At 44.1% G+C, this 20533-nt stretch overlaps 1 protein-coding gene across 4 annotated transcripts in view; it reads right to left on the reverse strand.

Annotated features, from left to right (window-relative positions):
- LOC121893940 (plexin-A1-like) overlaps positions 1-20533 on the reverse strand; it is a 191984-nt gene that overhangs the window by 116435 nt on the left and 55016 nt on the right. The window lies entirely within an intron of this gene.

Consider the following 20533-nt stretch of genomic DNA (forward strand, 5'->3'; position numbering starts at 1 on the left):
AAAAGGGGATGTGATGTTATGATTGACAGCTGCGACAGCCGCTGTCAAACCTCCGTCAGGCGGCGGGGCGGCTGAGGAGGGGGGCGTGTCCCGCAGGCCGTCATCTCGCCGCCCGACTCTACTGCGCAGACTCTGACTCCAAATGATGTCATACAAGTAAGATGGCAGCTACCGGAAAGGAGATATTTTGGCTTGAATTTTGCATAGCGGTAGGAAGTGGAGACGCGTCATCCATATTTATATACAGTCTATGGAGTGTGTGTGTCAGAGAGTGACAACCGAGAGGATGAGAAAGAGAGACTGAGCTGTTGAAGTCATCCACAGAGAGGACGGGGAATAAGAGACCACACATTGCTCTGACTGGACCCTATTAAAACACACTCAACACTGCACCATTTCTGTGTGTGTGTGTGTGTGTGTGTGACAGAGAGGGAACAGCTGTGGAGAATACATAGTGACATTCAGCAGATGTGCTAGCCATGTGTGCAAGCACACGCAAACACACACACACACACACACACACACACTGAAGTGGAGACATGACCTAGTCTCAAGTGCTATTTAATCCCTTATAGTCATGATGTAGTCAAGAAATGATGCCAATGGAAAGGAAAAATGAGGAAGATACATTTTTGACATTGTTTTCACCCTTGTCTCTTCTGGTTAAGTGTTTTGAAATGTTCCAAAAATACTGTAATTGCTCAATAACTTCCCTTCACTGGATTTTAAATCAGCTAACGCAGCATCTCCTTAGGTCAACAGGTCATTTGTTAGTGCGAAAGTATACGTTTTAAACCGTGTGTTTAAAACATTGTGTGGTGTGTAGGGAGAGTCCGTCTATCAGTTCATCTGTCCGGTCTGTTGTTGAGAACTTGATCTGGATTCCAATCTCACTCCTCCTGTCTCTTTTATGAAAACACACCACCACAGATCGCAGCCAACACCGGGGCAGTCGATGCGTTTCAATAGTTAATACGGGCAGTGACAGAAATAGGAATGAGAGGAATGTGGTTTGCGGAGTGCTCTTGAGTTTTGCCCGTTTACACACCCACAGCAGACGATCGCTGTAGTGAACGGGTGTGACTGTCGCTTTGTCTGTTTCAGAAATGTACCTACGCTAATCAAAGAGGAGCTTTTCATTACTTTTAGACTTCGCAGTTCTTCTCAGCCAATGAGAGGAAATGAACCTACAAAACCAGGGAGCAGATGTTGTCTCCCTATCATGAGAGGAGCCGAGTGATAATAAATCATTCACCCACCACATTCTAGTCGAAAAGCGTGGACGGGTAACACTGAATCAGGAGGTGGGTACAGATTTTCAGCCTCTGGACCGAGCTGAGCAGACACATCGTTTGCTTCTATATGTGGGCTGCAAGCTTGGCGTGCTGCACTCAAATAACATCTATTAATACCTCGACTACACAACTAGCGCCACTTTACACTGCCTTATGTAACCGCGGGGTCACAGAGGGCACAGTTAGAGATAGACTATGACTGAGGAAGTGTACAGTATGCACAAACATACAGGAATACACTCCTGTGCACACACACACACACCACTCTGCCTCCACTGTGGTTGACGTGCAAACAAACACAGAGGCGTGCACACACACACACACACACACACACATATACACACACACACACTCCAGGCATGCCAAAGCAGCAGCACATGAGCAGCTGGTACGACCAGGTGGGGGACAGATGCCCCGCCTCTGGTTTGGCCTGTAGCCATGGTGACACAATGGTTCCCGACCAATGGCTGCAGTCTCTGGAGAGGAGGTGGGGATGGGTTTGGTTGACACCCAAAGCTATCCAGATGATATAGCCCACCCACATTCAACCACATTCCTGCCAAATTATGACAATTAGAAGCTGTAATTGACTTGCTGCATGTTTCTGTGGGTGCCTGATTCCATCCAGAGCTGGGCAGCGCTCATACAATTAGCATGAACAAATCTGGCGACATTCAAATCAACGGGGACATTACCAAGAAAACCAGGAAGTGAGTGTTTTCAAAACTTTTGTAAGTTTTCGTGAGGCTTTTGTTTTAAATAGTTTGTGTTTCCCACATAGGGAAACTGTGTTCAAATGATTTACAGGGCACAAAACCAGAACTAAAATATTATGCTGTAATGTGTTGAAAGAGTTGAACTTAGAGTGGTCCCATAGGCTCAAAGTACAAACAGAGAGAAGGGCAGCTCTGAAAAAGAAAGAACAGAAAGAATTGAAAGAAAAGATAAAAGGAGGAATGATGGAGGAGAAAAAAAAGAGAGGAAAGCTCGAGAAAAGCTGATTGATGAGTGTGAGGCCTTTTAAAAATCAGAGGCTGCTGGCTGCCAATTACTAACAGATAATGTGTGTGCATGTTTAAGCGAAGGACAGGCAAACACAGAGAGAAACGGAGAGCAGAGTTTGTCTAAAGTGTTGGCCAGCTGGGTCAACTCTCATTCCTCTATGTCAGCAAAGGGAGGACATGATGGAGGTATGAAGAGAGGGGGGGAATGCAGGAGAAAGCCAGAAGTAAAGAACGTTAGAGAGACAACAACAGATGACAAATAAGGAAGATGACCATTTGTCAGTTTCAATTTGGATGAGGGTCCGGATACAATTCGAGGCAGGAACTGAAAGGAAGAAAAGAGGCGTGACCTGAAAGATAAATCTTTGCTTTTCTCTGTTTTTTGTTGTTTTTTTCCCCCTCCAACCACCAGTCTCATCAGTGTTTTCTTTTCCCAGGAAGATACAGGAGTTTTTTTTCTGTATGTCAACATTTTATCGCAGTGTTTTTGCTGATGTTGCGACTGCACTAAAGAGAAGTAGTGGTACGGTACAAGCAGAGTGGTGTAAAAGTATAACTTGATGAGAAATGGCATAGGCATCAGGATACTGTGCGCCAACATCAGCATCTACGGAGACGGCTCTAGTATCTGTTTGTGTGCCCCTGACAAAGCAGCCTCTGACACATGTCACTAAGCATTAAATCCCTTATCTCCTCCTCTGCAGTCTGCTTTCTAAACCAGCTCTCTCAGACTCCTTCTGCAGGGCGCTGTGCTTCAAATAAAGCTTTAAAAAGAGTGGAAGTAAGTGAAAATTGTGTTAAGGGTTAATGTGCGTCACCTCATTGACATACACATGGAAAATGCTCAACTAGTGAGAAGGCTTTCCCCCCCCCTTGGACCAAAATAGGCGAAAGGAAAAGAATGCACAGCAAAGTTTCCAGACGGTCAGCTGAGAGCACTGGACTGTCACAAGACTGCTTTTTATAGAAGCGCTCTTTATTGTGTCTCTTTCTTTAACTCTCTCTCTCTTTCTCTCTCTCTCTCATGCACACCCACACACACACTCAAACATCTGCCAACTTATCTTGCCCTTTCGCTTCCTCTCGTCTCTCTCCCACTGCCCCACAGACAGCGACAGGATGTGTGTATGAGCATGGGAAGTAGTCCATACAGAAAAATGAGGAAATCCTTCGTCCTAGATTGCTTTCTCTCTCCCACACACACACACACACACACACATACGTGTACAACCACAAAAACACACACACACACAGACAATTACACCAACATGCAATCAAAGAGATAAGGCCTGATTGGAGGTGGTGTTAATTATACAGTGACACACACTCACACACACGTATTGATGACTCTATTCCAGCTGTGCTAACTTGACTTGAAGCCATGGAGAAATTAAATATCCACTCCCTCACACAGTCTATGTTGCTGCCATACAATGGGTAATTCATGTGATTAGATTAGAACTGAACTGCCACACTGGCAAGCAATCAGTTGTTTACACACAAAAATAGGTTCAAAGTGGCTTAAAAAGAGTCGAGATGACGCACCAACCCCTGCATGAATGGCTCTTACGCAGTCTCTCTTTCTCCTGCTTCCTGACTCATGTGGACGCACACACACACACACACACACACACACACACTCCTTGCAAAACAACAAAAACAAACCGGATACACGTGTACACACACATACACGCCATTAAGCAGCAGCATGGGCGCCCAGCAGGATTTAGAGGACAATTAAAAAGCTCAATTAGACTTATATTCTTATTTCCAGAAACGAGAGCGTTACAGATGGCGTGGCTCGCTTCTTGTGTTTAAAAACACACACTTTGCTGGTGTCCTCCTGGGAGACAACAACACAGGGGAGGTGTAGAGCGGAGAGGGAGGGATTTGATGTAAATACGTCTAATGGTGCTGCGTTTGCCAGGCTGTTGAGATAAGTGCCATGATGAAAATGTATTCCACATCGTTACGACACAATATTGCTACTAATATGAATTCACTTCTGCAGCTCGAACCCCCCTCGCTGACAGATTGTAGCTGGAGATAGATGGTGTTTGTGTCCGTCCACACATACATTCACAGGCTTGTTTTTGTTCCCTTTTCTTCCTAATTCCCTGCCTCCGTACTTAAACTATTTACAGTTCTGCCTTCCTAAAACCCTGCCCATTCTCTCGCCTTTTCTGCTAAGTTTCCCTCCTTGCCTTTCTTTTCTCCCTCTTCCTCTTCTCTGCGCCGTTTCCAGTAAAACTAAATATCACAGTCCCATTGTCTTCCTCCCCTGCATCCTCCAAGTTTTCCGATGCCAAGTCTGTTGAGTCAGCCGCTGCATAAATCTACTGTTTGTGTGTGTGTGTGTGTGTGTGTGTGTGTGTGTGTGTGTGCATGGGTAAATTGCTCTTGGCCAGGTCACAAACTTTGAATAGACAATACCTTTCCATTCAGAAAAAAAAAGTCACAAGACACACATGCTCGCGCACAAACACACATGCAAGAGGCAGATGGTCCAACCTGTAGGTTTTCCACAGCCCATTTGTGGAAGGGCAATGCTTCACTGTCCGCCCTAACTGGGTACACACACATACTCACACACACACACAAACACATACTCACTCACTCATGCAGAGAGGGCAATAAATTCAAATGAGCACAATACAACCCCCGCAACGGACATGGTGGGAGTGACGGCAAAAACCAGAAAAACATACCAAGGCCCTGAGTTCATCTGGAGGTAAACTTGATTCACGCTCACAGGAGGGCATGTGATGTCGTTCTTCAACGATAAAAAGGGACTTGGCAACATATGAAAGACTTTATTTTTGCCATTCAAAACCGCCAGCCTCTCAGAGTTTTACTGTTCCGAGCGAGTCAAACAAACTGACTTCAACAGCAGCCGGATTGTTTTGATTGTTTTAACTTTTATTCATGGATTTCTTTTTTTTTTTTTTGGCAGTTAAATGCTTTGTCAATACTCTGGCTTGTTCTCAAAATAATTCAGGTTTAACTGCTCGTGGAAGATAATGCCAGCTATCAAACACAAAAGCGAGGAAACAATGAAATGGGATATCTGTGGGTCACCATCAGTATGTAAAAAATCATCTGTGACCTTTTCATGTGAGAAAATATCAGTATTTGGGTGACGTTTTTCACGCAAGTATATCAGTGTACATCACTTAGTGGATTAACAATGTAGACTAACTGTGAAAGACTGAAGGTCTTACTCTGAATGACAAACAACTGACAAGTCCTGGGTGCAAAAAAATGAAGGTAATGAGCTTTTCCATCTGATTTCACACTGCGCTGTGAAAATATCAGAGGCTACTCAGTAAAAAAAAAAAGCCAATATCTCCCTCCAGTCTAAACTCTTCTTTCCCCCTCTCCTCCTCTTCCCGCTCTCTCTCTCTCTCTCTCTCTCACTCTCTCTTTCCTCCGTCTCATTCTCAGTCTATGCCGGCGGTCAAATTAACAGCCAGTTGGACCTTTCTAGCAGCTAATTGGTGGGGTCTGACTAGAGAGGTGCCCTCAATTTCCACCACTGCGTTTGCTTCATACACACGCTTTCTTTCTCTCTTGCACCGTCTCTCTTCACCCACCGCAAAATCACATGGAAGACGGTCCATAGCCCATGGCAGCCCGGGAGAAACGGAGAAGAACACACGCACGCACACACGCATATCCAGGCATACACACTTTCATGCACACGAGCACATGAAGAACAATTTGCTTTCACACACCCACAAATGCAAGAGCAAGAAGTAGGAACTGTGACACACACACACACACACACACACACACAGAAAGAGAGAGAGAGAGTGCTAACTCAGAGCTGGAGTTGAGAAGTCCCAGTGGGAAAAGCCACTTTCCGGAACATTTTACCCAATTTGCATTGCTCCTGGCTCCATCGCTCTCTGTGAGCAGAGGAGATGGGAATGAAGAAGAAGTCACAGAGTGCGTGTGAGTGTTCGCAAGTGAATGTATGCGTCTCTAAAGGGGGTCATAACTAAAGCGAAAACATGCAGAAATATGCATTTTGTTTGTGCATTTTAAACACTGCGTACTCACTTGTTCAGCTGTTTCACCCATCTATCCAGGCATCCAGTCATTCAATACTCCATTTAGTTATTCACAAACTGTTTCACTGAGGGATGCAGGTTTGACTGCTAATGAAATTGACTCCATATAAATGAGTTCTGAGCAGAGTGACTTCATGATAAATGTTAACTACATATCAACACTGTTGCATCCAACAGACTTGACTAGATGTGAATCAGAAGGCTGTAAACAAGCACACAAACACGCATTTTGGTGAACATCCAAGGTTTCATAACATCAGGACATAGCCCTTTGTGGCTTTTACCAGTTTACTGAGGACCCTGCTTTTTATTTTTTTTTGACACACACACACACACACACACACACACACACACACACACACACACACACACACGCAGTGGGAGAGAGTGATGCAGGACCAATGCATTAGAGAGATGATGCAATGAGAGGAGTCAGAGCCGCAAGCAATCAGTCTGATTAAGTGTGTGTGTGTGTGTGTGTGTGTGTGTGTCGCATCTCCTCTCATCTCCTACTCCTCCACTCCAGCTCTCCTCTGCAATTCCTCACTCGCCTCTTCCTCAGAGGAATGGGGTTGTTTTTCCAAGGTTTGACATTATATCATCTGGTTAGGTACACGTGGAGGCGAGGATGTGACAAAAATACAGCTGTCAATTCATCAGGGGCCCAGAGAGGAGGATGGGGAGATGGAGGCATGGATGGATGGGAGGATGTCCGAGTGGGTTAGCTGCCACGAGATAAACCATTCCTAGAAATGGTAGATATATAAAATATAGAAAACGAGGATTGTTTGTACAGTTTTAACACAGTACAAACAAAACAAAAAACATAAAACTCGGAGCTCGAGTCAGAGACATAAGACATAAGCAAGTTAAGTACATCATTGGCCAAAACAAAGGTCGTCCATCCAACCACATTCCTTACAGTATGGTTGTGGTGGTTTAAAAGAGGAGCAAGAAGAGGAGATTCAAATATTTCCCTATTGTTTTGACATTTTGTGTGCAGAAAACTTTCAGCAAATAAACAACTTTTTTTTTTTTTTCAATTCAATCCACATTACTGTGGACAATAAGTCTCACCTGATCTTTACTTGGTGGTCCTGGAGGTCACAAACAATTACAATCCGACATCTTTATCAGAAGGTCCAATCGAAAGCTAATTTCCCTTAAAGCCTTCCTCTTAACTCTAATCACCTAGAGGAACAAACAATAGCCTGGATCTCCTGAGCGCTACCTTCTCCCAGATTAACTCACCTCCGGCCTTTTCCAATAACTCTAAGTGGCTGCGTGCCTTTAATACGCTGCTTGATTTTTAGTGATGGAGAAGGGAAAGATCTGTGTGAGGGGAAGTCACTTGTGATTTGTGTTGAACAGAGGGATCCCTGTACTTGAAATGAAAAAGATGAGTTTAGGACCCTGCGTAGCCGTGATATGTGGAGAGTGTTTGGATGTCTGTGCCAGTATGATAGTATCACGTTATGTCACATTAGCATTCATGCCAAGACAAATGAAGAAAGTAAACCAGTACCGTTGATTTAAGTTGACAATTTAAGATAGAAATCAGCATTATATTCAGAATGAATCACTGCAGTAATATGACACATTATTATTTATGGGGCTGCAATTAACAAATAGCTGTGCATTATCTTTGTTTATTTCAATTTGACTACAAGCTTCTTTAAAGGACTATAGCAAAGAGAAGTCTGCAATTTAGCCATTGAAATCACCTTGTAAAGAAAGCATTGTGTATTTTATATAAACTCACTATCTGAGCTGTAATAAAGGGCATTATGTTGCGACCCACAGCACTGATGTCATATCATATTGTGAGGTCCTTGACACACTTACACACACAGTATGGCAGAAGTCTCTGAAGGTGAGTGGGGTACAATTGAAGCTGTGCCAGTTAATGCACATGAACTTTATCTGGCGGCTTCTCTCTGTCTCTCTAACACACTTCATTCCCAGCGGCAGTCTTGACCCTCTTGCCTCCTCTTCACTCCACTGCATCACTAAATGCAGCCATTTTGGCTCCCGTAGGGCCTGTGATAGAGCTTTGGTCGCCTCCCGGCCACATTCATACCACTGGGCCTGTAATGAAACTATGGATTTTCCATCGGAGTCCTGACACTAACTGCCTGTTTGTCGTGCATCCAGTCTCTGCTGCACTACTAGGTACTGTATATGGAGAGGAGAGGAAATGAGAGCAGATTCACCTCTTAAATTCTTTTCACATCTCTGCCAATGGCAATGCTTTATATGCTGCAATGCTATATATTGATTCACAGTCAAGAGGGCGTAAGACAGCTTTTAAACTATGTTAAAGGAAGCCCAAAATATAGGATATCTGTTTAAGTAAGATTCAACTGTTCTTGTTTTATGCAGTGTTACAGAACACTCACATTTTATTAACTTATAACAAACTGGGAACATTGGCATCATATATTCCTATATTGTAAATGTAATATTAAAGCAACAGAGAATGTGGACTGAATCCTGTTCACAGCCACTGTGTTGTGCATGGCTGAGCATGTCCTCACAAACACAGAGCTCATCTGCACGCACACAAACATGAAGACCGAATGAACATGCCGAGGGAGTTAATGAGCGAGTGTGCTGCCTCTGCAGTTTCATCTCTCTCTCTCTCACTTCTGTCTCTTTCTCTCTACCCCAACACACATACAAATACACACGCACACACACACACACACACACACACACACACACACACGCAGGGGTAAACATGACCTACAAGCCCACTTATTTCCAACCCCAGTTGAAGCCGCACTCCCAGCACTGTGCTGGGTGCAACTCTAACGTTCAGCAACGTTGGATCAACCCAGTTTCAATGTTGTGACTGTGTTCAAATCCCCTGCCTGCAACACAAACATCAATGCTCCCTATGACTCTCTCTCTCTCTCTCTCTCTCTCTGCCTCTCTTTCTCTCTCTCATCTTTCCTCTTCCTCGCTATCGCTAGCCGTGGCTGCCCTGACTACTGTTGCCATGGCAACCGAGGAGCAGGCCTGCCACTGGGGGATTTGGAGACAACTTGGAGTAAAGACCCCTATGTTATTGGAGCCTTATTATTGGGTGGGTGCTTGTGTGAGCGCGGGTGTGACTGTGTTTATTGTTGTGTGCTTGAACGCTCTGAAATCTTCCGCGCAATAATAAAACAGGTCTCTCACGGGGGGCATCGGTGCAGTTGAAAGCCATACCCCCGCAACGGCACGGGAGGACAAAAATAATTTAGAGGGAACATTGAAAGCTAAACCTACACACATATTTAAAGTCAGACCTGTCATTGCTTTAACTATAAGAGGAAACCATGACAATACCGAGTGAGAGAAAGAATAGAAAACAGAGGAAGGAGAAGAAGAATGAAGCGAGCTGAACCCACCGCCCATCACTGTCTTCCCTCTCTCTCTCTCTTCGACACACACATACACACCCTCAGTGATGGCCCTATCCATTCCAAGGTTATCAGTAATCCAATAGGTTTCCCTGGAAGCAGGCAGTTTTCCAGAGACACAGCCAATATCCTGAAAGCAGAAACATCCGGAAAGGAATTTCTTTTAAGTGACAAAGCGTTCCCTCTCTTCCTGTCTTTCTCTGACAGGATGAATGGTTTCCTTCCGTCCACCGTTATGTCATTCATCTGTCCCACCCATTTCTTTTTTTGTCCCTAAGACAAGTTGGTCTTTCATATTTAAGCTTCAGTCACACTTGGTATTTGTGTGGACTTGTTTGATATATGGTATGGTAAGTATGAACAAACTCACCTGCGCTGTATACATATTCAAAATCAATCATGTCCTAAAAAACACCCTGACTGCTGCACTACAGAAACTACCAGCCATGTTCTCTCAAATCATGCACACACACACACACACACACCCATAAAAACACACCCACACACACCAAGGCTGAAGTAAAAGGATCTTGTGTTATATCTAGGCCACTAGTTCACTGCAGTGACCCATAAATTGACAGCACAAGGCTCTTACGGATGATAACACATAGTTTGGAGTCCTTAGGCTGAACCTTGGAGCGCACACAGTCTGAGGATGCAGCGTTAGCTTTGATGTAAATGCATATTGACGTGGAGTTACATGGACTTAAGCTCAGTTCTTCACTTATGACAAATAATTACATCTCCACAGAAATCCACTGAAATCCACTGAAGAGCAGTTTTAGTCTGTTTGCACTATGAGAAAGTGGTCCATAAAGTATTTACATGATACTTTGATATAATGGGCCACACTGTAATATACAGTTACGGCACGAGCAAACACTATCTGCTGCTAGTTCATGTAGAGCGTGGTGCATGTCTTTGTATGTATGTGAGCTTGTTCTCATGTTTCCTGCCTGTTTTTCCTATTGTGTGTGTGCGCTTATAATAATGTGTGTGTATGCGGCCTCTCTCTGGAGACCCTGTTTGCGGTGCTTTAATTAGCTTAATCCACCAGCAACACATGGATGGAGGAGCGGAGAAGGAGAGGGGTGTGATGATGGTTGCGAGAGAGAGAGGGAAGGGTAGACAGAGGAGAATATCTCTCCTTCTGCCATTTGTTACTCCCCCAACACACACACACACACACACACAATCGCCACCACCCCTCTGTCTCTGTTCTTGGCAGTGGCAGTAGCTGGCCAGACCATTGTAAAACCCACAGGGAGGAGGAAACTGTCTCCGAAATGGCCACATGTGCTGCGGGAGGCCAACTAAACCATTTCCAGGGAGACACTGCATTCAAATTGTAGCCAAGCTAAATGACCAATTAAATATAATAGTGAGGGCTTAATTGGTGTTAGCCAATTTAGGATGACACTGTGCAATTAATGCTATGGAGAAGATATGGAGGAAACTGGGGAGGGGGGGCTATTGGGAGTGTCTGTGTACCTTGGTGTGCTAATTCAGCAACTCACACCGATATTTGTGGCCAGGACCATATTAGCAAAGACGGTGAGGAGAAAGTGAGGAGGGAAGGGGTGGGCGGGTAAAGAAGGTAGGGTAGGGTGAAAATAAGATGGGAGGAGAAAAAGAAAGGCTGTGCTGGGACAGAGTGGGTGTGTACTGAGGGAGGGAGGGAGTGGAAAGGGGAGGGAAAGGAAGAAGATGCACAAGTCAGTCAGTCAGTCAGCTAATGACTGACTCCGTGGAGAAAAGAGAGGAGCAGAAAGAGAGTGGCAATGGTGTGAGTGAATCAAAGAGAAAAACAGAGGGGCTGGGCGAAAGAGACTAGAGCTGAAGGGGGAACAAGAGACAGGCAGGGAGAAGAGAGATAGATGCATACATGACTAATTAAAGACTCCATCAGTTTGAAACATTTGAACCAAAGGAAAGGATGGATAAATATTTTACCATGAAGAGGAGAAGATGAGCTCTCTCTGTCTCTGAGACTTAAGAGACTCTGGATGGGGAGAGGCGAAGGAAGAATGCAGGGAAACAGAAAAGAGAGAGGCGGTAAAAAAGAAATAACCCTCTGCGAGAGTGAATAACACTGTGCCCAGTGAGCCTCCTCTTAAATGCTTAATTCTTCATTTTTAAGGACTTAACAGATGGAAATGGTAAAGCCAAAAGGTCAGCTGCACCAATAATAGAGCCATTAGCTGTTTCTTTGCTAGCTCCGCTAACGTTAAAAACAAGAGCCTAAGCCACTGCTGGTACAACAGTTACTCCTCTTAATTAGCACTAAATGAAATCTCGACTCAGTAATTAAGAGCGGACTTGCCACCCGGCACAGTAGAACAAATAACAAATGAGAAAGAAAATGAAGTAAGTTCACTTTAGCCAACTGTTACACTAAAAGATTAGCCAGAGGGCATTAGACCAGCATGGCGGATTGGCTTTCCGCTTGGCTATCACCAACCCTTATGCTAACAGGATTAGCCACAAGGTCAGTGCAAGATGGCTAGCAGTGGTCAGGAGGCGAGTGGGCTAAAAGCAGACAGGCTGGGGGCAAGTTACCAAGCCAGCTAACATTGTGACTAGGCTCCAGGCTAAGGCTATTCCCTTTGGCGGATGCAGGGCAGGGGGGTAATTAGTTAAGACGGTGGGAGACGCCACCATGCTGTGTGAGAAGGATTAACATGGGGAGCTGTTGAATTCTGAGTTGTTTTTGTGCATCTGTGTGTGTGTCTCAAGGGTATTTTGCTGTGTGTGTGTGTGTGTGTGTGTGTGTGTAAGAGAGAGAGAGAGAGAGAGAGAGCGCAAACTCTATGCCCAGCCTGAACATTGTGGCCCTGAAATGCTCCCAAAGCATATGACAACCATGTGACAGAGTTACACACTCAAAACAAAACACTGGAAAAATCACTCCAGCAATAGTGTTTTTCTACTAACTAATCAAATACTGTACGCTAATGTATGCGTGTTGCGTCTTTGACCTGCGTATGTACACAAACGTTAATCATCTTAATGTCACTAAACCAGAGGAACTAATCAAAAACAATCTATTAAGAATCTATTAGCTTGGCAATGGGTAATCTGATAAGCCTGCTACAGTCGCTTCCCATAAGAGAGTGTGTTTGTGTGTATTGCTGTCTGCATTCTTCACGCTAGATTAGCTCATTTGATAGTAACTCATGTATTTACACTCATTTATACTCATCATTTGGCGTAATGCAGATGATGAAGCTCCTCACATCCTGTTGTTTACAGAGATTTAAGGGAGGCATCAGAGATCCGCATCTCGCGCTATCATGTTTCCTACTTCTAAGTGTGTCTTTCTGTAAACAGTTGATCAGTCCTGCCACTTAATGGCTAAGAGGTTATGTCGCTTCCATATATGGTTGTTAAGGGCTTGTAGAGAGCTGCACAGCCATTTGAAGAGAGTCTCTTCGAAGCCAAGGCATATACTGTGATCAGCTGGGCTTAATTGCAAGGAAATGAGTGTGCGAGACGTGTGTGAGTGTGTGTGTGTGTGTGTGTGTGCCTGTATGTAAGATACAGCCACTGTGGGCCAAAGGTAATCTCTACCCACTGTGCCACTCATGCCTAACCCTCTGGACACTGTGCTGCCGTCCAACTTGCCCCAGTGTGAGTCCAGGTTTGTATATACCTGCATGAATGTGCTCATTTTGGCTTGTTAGCTTGAGATATGACATCCCTTCTGGTCTCAGTACACGTGTGTGCGGTGTGTGTGTGTGTGTCTTGCCAGAAGTGAGTGCGCTCATGGAGTCTTGGCACCGGGCCATCCACCAGGTGTGTTGTTGGCTGAGTCAGCTGGCATGGACAAGGCTATGCCAGGACACTAAATTCCCTTCCTTAACCACAACTTCCCTCTCTACAGGCAAATAAACATCGTCCCATGTCAACAACAACAAGCGCTCACTGTAAACATGACATAAATATTTAATTTAGAGCTATGATGTGATATCAACAGCCTGATAATGTACACAAAAATTCCATCCGTGCCTAATAAGGCATACGAACCTTATATCTCTCAATACCACAGGTTATAAACCTTCCTGACAAATGAGTAAGACTGAAAACTGAAAGAAAAACTCAATTTAAAACATCTAACTTTGCACATATATATGTTATTAAAATCAGGGATTCTTTGATGTTCTATCCCGAGATGTCTAATGGAGATGACCTAGAAACAGGCTGGCCTAGCCCTCACTTGGATCATGTGAGCATCCCAGCCTGCATCCAGACTCTTCTAATCTTCCCTTAAAAATGGATTCTAGCATGGCACATTTATTATTCATCTCCCTCGCTCTTTCTTTTCCCTCTGTCTCCTTTTCTCCCGGCCTTCTCTCAGCTTTTTTCCCTCTCTCTATCTACTCCTCACTTTGCCTCATTAACCCCTGGTAGTAGCGAATTAGGATGGGAACGCAGAGGTAGTGAATGAGTGCCGCGCAGTGCAGTCACACTCTGCTGAAGCGGGCTGAAGTGCATTAGCACTGAGATTATCAAGGACTGAACTGTTCTCATCAATGGCATTAGCTAACATAGGAGCCCACCGTAACTTATCCTGTGCTTTAAAAGTGATTAGCTTTGAACATTTAGCACTGCAGTGGTGAAATTACCAGGTAATAGTTGGCTCCAAGTTTAGGAAGAGATATTTGTTAGGAATTGATAAGAGGATAATCAACTTGCAGCAATTCATAGTGTCCCTTAAAGTCACCAGCGCTTGTTAGTAAGGTAGGAAATATGGATCATTATGGCAGATGAGGCTCTTGTAGGATAAAGGTGTGGAGTTAGAGACGCTGGTTTAATGAGACTGTGTGGGTGGATCAGCGAATGTGTGTGTGTGTGTGTGTGTCTGTGTAGGAGATGGGGTGGCATTAAATCTTTTAAGAAGACCCCTCATTAATGTCTACCCTTACAACGTGAGTGTTACAACCCATTTTCTAAGATGTGAAAGTGTGTGCGTGTATGCACAGTCGCGCACCTACTTTTACATGCAAACTCACATGCATGTACATTTCGATGTCTACACTCTGCGTGCGTATGTGTACGTGTATGCACGCTCTGCCCTTCTCTTTAATGAGAGGGAATGATTAGAGAAAAATAGCGATCACTGCATCTCGTCTCTACGCATACACAACACTCAACTATTATCAGGGAGAGAAATCTTTGATCACAGGAGGAGACAGAGACAGAGCGGAAAGAGAATATGTGAGCAGCAGATGAAACAGAAAATGAGAGGGAGAACAGAAGCGGAGAGGCGACGTGAAGAAGCGATGGATGATTCATTTTACTAATTCATAACTGTGGTTATACAGCGGCTATTGCAGTAAGAATGACTGTTATGGATGCATTTTAGACATTATTTAAGCTTACAACATCCAACAATCTATATAGCTGTTTTGTTACACAATGATAAACACAGGAGGTGGCAGCACCCAAGGCCTGACGTCACAAATATATCTCACATTCACTGTATGAATTGCTGCAACCTGCGAGGCCTAAGTGTGTCTTTATGTATAAATGTGTGTGTGTGTGTGTGTGTGTGTGTGTGTGTGCGCGTCCACAAGGAGATGTTGTGTGCTGTGCTAGGTGGAGTGTAGCCACACGAGAGGACATGCCAACAGATGGGAGAAAGACCCGGTATGGTGATGATGAGAGATAATTCATATCCACATGTTTCAACAGGACGCACGCATGCACACGCAATACAGGAAACACACTAATTCTCAAAACCTGACAAATATACAGTGTTTCTGACACAGATATATACACACATGGACTCTCAGTCACCCTGAGTCCAGCTGTGGTAGCCCTGAGCGTCATTGGTTAGGCAGTAAATAGCTACAAGAAGCTAGCTGGCTAGCTAGTTCATTTGACTGTTTATTTCATGCCAGGTTGCATGCTAAGAGATGGTCCTTGTGGTGAGAGAGATATACTCTATATGCTTGGCTTGTCACACTCACACATTATGGCTTAACTGGGCTGTATGTAATAGGGAAACGCCATTTAAAAGCTGTGCTGTGGGGAGAAAGGAGAAAGCGCTGCAGAAAATGACACATTTTGCTGTTAATTTGAGAACATCCTGATAAGATTGGATGACTGATGGCGCTCTGGGAAAGAGCTAAATTAAGTGGAAAAACTCAGTATTAAACGCAAAGTGTAAATTATCTGTTTTGTCTTGAACGCTCGGTCTTAACTTCTCTTCCCCCAGACGTATCTGATCCCTTTCATCATTCTCCACATCTCCATCTCCCCCGTCTCTCTCTCATCCGCTCTGCGTGTGTGTGTGTGACCGCATGCAGTTGTGTGAACTAATGACCGAGGGCGACCAAACGCCTGCACAAAGCCAGCCTCTGTGCTGCTGCCCTGGCCAACTCGTGGCTCGGCCGGCTGAGCCAAATGATGACACAACCCCCCCCCGCCCCCACCACACCCACACACGCACACACACACACAGGAACAAAGTCTCTAGACCATATTTTCTGATGAGGATTTTAAGATTAGTAACTTATCGAGCAGAACGATAACAACACACATAAACAGTCAGAGAAAGACACATGTACACACAGCTTTTCTATCATAAAACCTCCATGACTGTAACTACTGGTTAAATGTTACTGGTGTGTTTCCACAGTGTGTTTATTTTTCTTCCTTTTTTTTTTAGGTGGAGGTCCTGTCTGTAAATCTGGGAGGTGGACACACACATTTAAATGCAAAACACAAACACACGTGCCCGCATACACAAACACATACACACAGGGCAGCATTATGCACCAGTAGAATAACAATCGTCAGTCAATTAGGCTGTGACACAGTCTCCTGATGGTGACAACGGCGGTCCCGATGGAATACATCAGTGACCTCACGCAGCGATATACACATAGAAACGACAACCTGTCACTTGTTATTAACCCATAGAATGCCATGTGACCAGTGCATGTACTATGAAAACAATCTATGTACAAGATGACATGAAAAGATACCCCCAAAACACAAAGCACAAATGCTAAAGTTAGCATAAAACCACATCCTGCTTGTATTTCACAGTAAAACTCTTACAGAAAAGAGAACTGATCAAAGCTTCTTGGTCAAGCAGCTGCAGAAAGAGTTTAATTGTAATTGCTGGGATAGTCTAATTTAGGTTAGTGAGGTTTTACAAAGGTTAGAAGTTGTTTTAAATCTAGTGTTTTACATTTTCAACACTAAGTCTGTGAATCCATTCAAAGAGCTGAAGGTACTTAATGCAGTTTGGGCAAAGCACAAACCTCGAGTATAAATTATAGTATCATCCCCAGGACAAACTGTCTTCCTGTGATTATTTTGTATTACCATATTTAATACAAAGCTTAAGAGTTTCTCATGCCTACATTAAATATTGGTTCTCATCCTTTTGATCAAATAAAACTAGAGAGCCGTCGTTCATAAAAACCCAACTGTGGCTTCTTGGGGCCTACTGTGTGTAGAGCAAGTACAACATGTCAAATACCATCTGGCACTTAATGTGTAGATTGTAGCTGCTTAGCTGATGCCGTCATCCTCTCATCCTTTATAATGAGTTAACTGATAGGGGATCATGTTCTTGCTCGAGGACACCAGAACCAATGTTGATTAGGTAATGGAAACACTTTGGTTGGTACAGAGGTCAGTCGTGTTATCTTGTGGTTATGAGACATTCACACTAACCACAAGGTACTAGGTACAAATGCCCTTTGAAGGACTTTTATACTGCAATGATAAAACTTTTTGAAATGTTTATATAAATAGAATGATTGTCTTAACTTTTCCAATTAGTCTTGTACCTAGAGCTTCTGGGTTTTCTTCACTGATGCCCCGATGAGATGAATGGGGGTTGGACGGCACCTCCGCACCCACCCACCTGAGCCTGGCACGGCCACAAGGTGCACACAGCGGGCACTGGGGGCTCCTACCACATGGCACACTGGCCACATGCACACAGCAGATGGCTCACATTGGCCCCCGATGGAAGGCGCAGCTGAGGAATCCTAACTCATGTTTGTGTGTAAGTGTGTGTGGTATAAAAAAAAAAAAAAAAGGGCTTACAATAGGTATTGGATTATCGCCTGGGATCCTCCCTTTTGTCTCATCTCCTCAGACCACCTATTGAGACTTTGTATACGTGTGCAAGTGTGTGTGCGAGTCACGGTGAATGCCCTTTCATTGTCAATGTTCAACAGTGCTTTAATGTGCAGAAGTGGCCGAGAGAATTGGCCAAATTGCTCGAATGTCCATCTGCTGACTGCTTTCCTCCGCAGACAGAAGTGGCTTAGTTACAGTGCTTCTTCAGACAGGAAGACATAAAAAAAAAAAAGGAGAGAAGAGAGAGTGAGATATGCAACAGTATGTAAAGCTGGCCTGCTGACAGATGAACACAGACACGCGGTTGACCAATGACAGGCCAAGCCAAGCAGACAGAGATAATGAAACAGTCAAAGTGAATGGAGGCTTTTAATCCTAAATATTAAGTGCAGCGGATGGCCGGCTCGCCGCTGTGTCCTTGACCGCAGCGGTATCCAGATGACCGCTGGAATGAGTTAATCACACCAGTGGACATCACCTCTCTTCATCACTTCCTCTTCTTCTCCGCCTCTCGTTGCTCTTCTCTCTATCTGCCTCATCTTTCTCTCTATCTCCCTTCCTTTCCTCTGTATCTCTCCTATCTACGTCCCATCAAACCAGGACTCATTAGTAGAAGCTTCCCCCGTGAGAGTGTGTGTGCGAGTGTGTGTGGCCACCAAAGCACAGAGGGACTTCATTAGTGCACTGAACATGTTGTTTATGCCACTATCTTGTAGCTGTGGACAACCTTGAGAGGCTGAGCCAAAGAGGCTGTATAGTCGGTTAAAAATAGACTCTGACTGTAGATTGAACATGATATCAAAACACTTCAAGTCCGACTAAATGAAGAAAGAAATGATCTTACATGTAAAATAATGTTTCTTAATACATTTTCCAGGATCCTGAAGAGGAAAATAATCCCGTCCGGACATGCTTGTTCAATAATATCTACGCAGCCATTTACAAATTCTATCAATTCCCCGCTCTTTCTCTCAAACTGTGACTGAACAACATGCCAGAAAACTTCCTCCTTCAAGCGCATTCATCCATTCTACCAATATTCTCTCTTTTCCTAGCCCTCTCTCCCTTCCAGCTCCTCAGGCATGGCTATATAAACAACATTCAACACTAGTGCTCTCCAGAGGACAAGTGCAAGAACGGGGAACATGCTCCGTCATTACATCATGGTCTGCGTGCGCCCCCACAAAACTGTTGGATGCTAAAAAACATAATCCTGTAGAAACGTATCCTCAGGAGTCAAACTACTTATTTTGCTAATGAGATAATAATCGCACAAATAAAAATCACTCATAGAAACACTGACCCACTAACACACACACACAGCGGAGGAGGACGAGCGTGTGCCGAATCAGAGAGGCCCGATCGCTGACTATTAATTCGGTTACTCTTATTCCATTTCATCTGTCTCTTTACTACTCTGCCTTTTCTGTCTTTCTCCCTTATTGTCACAATTTTCATTGAGTTTTTCTTAACGGCAGGACACACTGGCACTGCTGTGAATCTCCGTGTGAATGTGTGTGCTCAAATGTCAGGTTTTAGATACTGTTCTTTCTATGCAAGTTGAAGATTTTCCAAGACCAGATTTCTTTTTGTTTGTTTTTTTTTTTTTTCTTCTTCAGGGTTTCCTCTCTGAACCACAAGGCAGCCAAAAGAACTCCAAGCTCTGTTGTTACATGCACACAGGCATTAAAAAAAACAACACACCTCAACAGCCAACTGTAGCATTGCTTTCCCAGGTGATGTTCCATACACACACACACACACACACACACCTCAGCCAGAGTGCACAACAATGCGGGAGAAAAGAGAATAGCTAAATAAATAAAGGGACTGTTGCCAAGCTAAGTGAATGGGTGTCACTTTGACAAATGCACAGTGCTGAATCTTAGTCAACATTGTATTGTTTGTTGTCTCTCGTTCCCTCATAAACACAAACGCGCGCGTACGCACACGGATCCGCGCCGTGGCGAGCGCACACATTATTATGCGTACTGTGAGTGACAAACACACAAACACGGCGTGCATACACAAACGCGCATTAAAAGCGCACAAACACATGGGCTGATTATACATTCATAATATTGAATGGATGACAGGTCTTGAGCAGTGTGGAGGGAAACGGGGTGAATTCTAATGAGCTACCATTTACCCCGAGAGCTCTGTCCTCCATAGACTGGAGACATCACACACACACACACACACACACACACACACACACACACAGAGAGACGTGACACACAGCAACAAATACACAAGCTGCACGCAAGCATATTACACACAGAATTGTAATTATAGCATATTGTAAGAGTGTACAGCTAACATACACACGACAAATTATTTACAAGTCAGCCGTATCAATCCAGAGAATTGCCACTCTGTTACTTGAATGTACAGTTAACATGATTTCACCCGAAGAGATTTCTCATTCCTCCTCGTGAGGGTACAACAGCTACATCACTGTGATCGTACAGAAATTCACTCCAAAATTGCTCTCCAAAGAAAAGTTACAATCCATTAATGCTTTTAGAAATCAGACTCTAAAAAGGAGTTAATAGAAATCAATCCATCATTACTCTATCCTCTGTCCTTCCCTCAATCTATCCACCCGAATTAGTCAGTGCTGCACAGCTGAGCAGAAAAAAAAAAAA

This window comes from Thunnus maccoyii, chromosome 3 (assembly GCF_910596095.1).
Source record: "Thunnus maccoyii chromosome 3, fThuMac1.1, whole genome shotgun sequence".
NCBI lineage: Eukaryota > Metazoa > Chordata > Actinopteri > Scombriformes > Scombridae > Thunnus > Thunnus maccoyii.